At 38.3% G+C, this 611-nt stretch overlaps 1 protein-coding gene across 3 annotated transcripts in view; it reads left to right on the top strand.

Annotated features, from left to right (window-relative positions):
- Positions 1-611, top strand: part of BMPR1B (bone morphogenetic protein receptor, type IB) — a 262,703-nt gene that overhangs the window by 254,407 nt on the left and 7,685 nt on the right. The gene's annotated exons all lie outside the window — the stretch shown is intronic.

The raw sequence follows: 611 nt of genomic DNA, 5'->3' as shown, positions 1-611 counted from the left end.
CTCATCTTTTCCCACGGAATAGCTGGTAGTTTCGAACTGCTGACCTTGTGGGAATGGATTTTACATGACTAATCTCATTAAATCATTAACCTAGCAAATAGTAGTAGTTTAGCAACTTTGGAAGCATGGGAGTTTTGCTCCTCTGAAGTGACAGTTCTTCAGTGCCAGTCTTTAAACTGTGTCTGTCCATTATGAAATTTCTCCCAACGTGGAGGAAGAGTAAATGGGTCATGTTGTGAAATCTTCATGAAGTGAAAGATATTTATTCCATGATTTCTTTAATTCTTTTGTTTATGAACTAAATATCATATAATGTGGGGAGCCCTGGTAATGTAGTGGATTACAAACTGGGCTTCTAACCACAAGGCCAGTAGTTCAAATCTACCAGTTGGGAGAAAGATGAGGCTTTCTGTCCCTGTAAAGATTTACAGCCTCAGAAACCCTACACAGGATTACTGTGAGTTGGAACTGACTCTTTGGCACTCCACCACCACCAGCCATCATTTGACTTATGAAATAGTAGTGATAAAAATCAGCAATGATAAATAAATCTTTTTTTATGTCTCTATTTCTCAAAACAAAACATTTTCAGGTCTTTTTTGGTCCCCCCC

This window comes from Chrysochloris asiatica, unplaced genomic scaffold (assembly GCF_000296735.1).
Source record: "Chrysochloris asiatica unplaced genomic scaffold, ChrAsi1.0 scaffold00294, whole genome shotgun sequence".
Lineage (NCBI taxonomy): Eukaryota > Metazoa > Chordata > Mammalia > Afrosoricida > Chrysochloridae > Chrysochloris > Chrysochloris asiatica.
The sequence above is the reverse complement of the archived record's forward strand: the minus strand, read 5'-3'. Positions and strand labels throughout refer to the sequence as shown.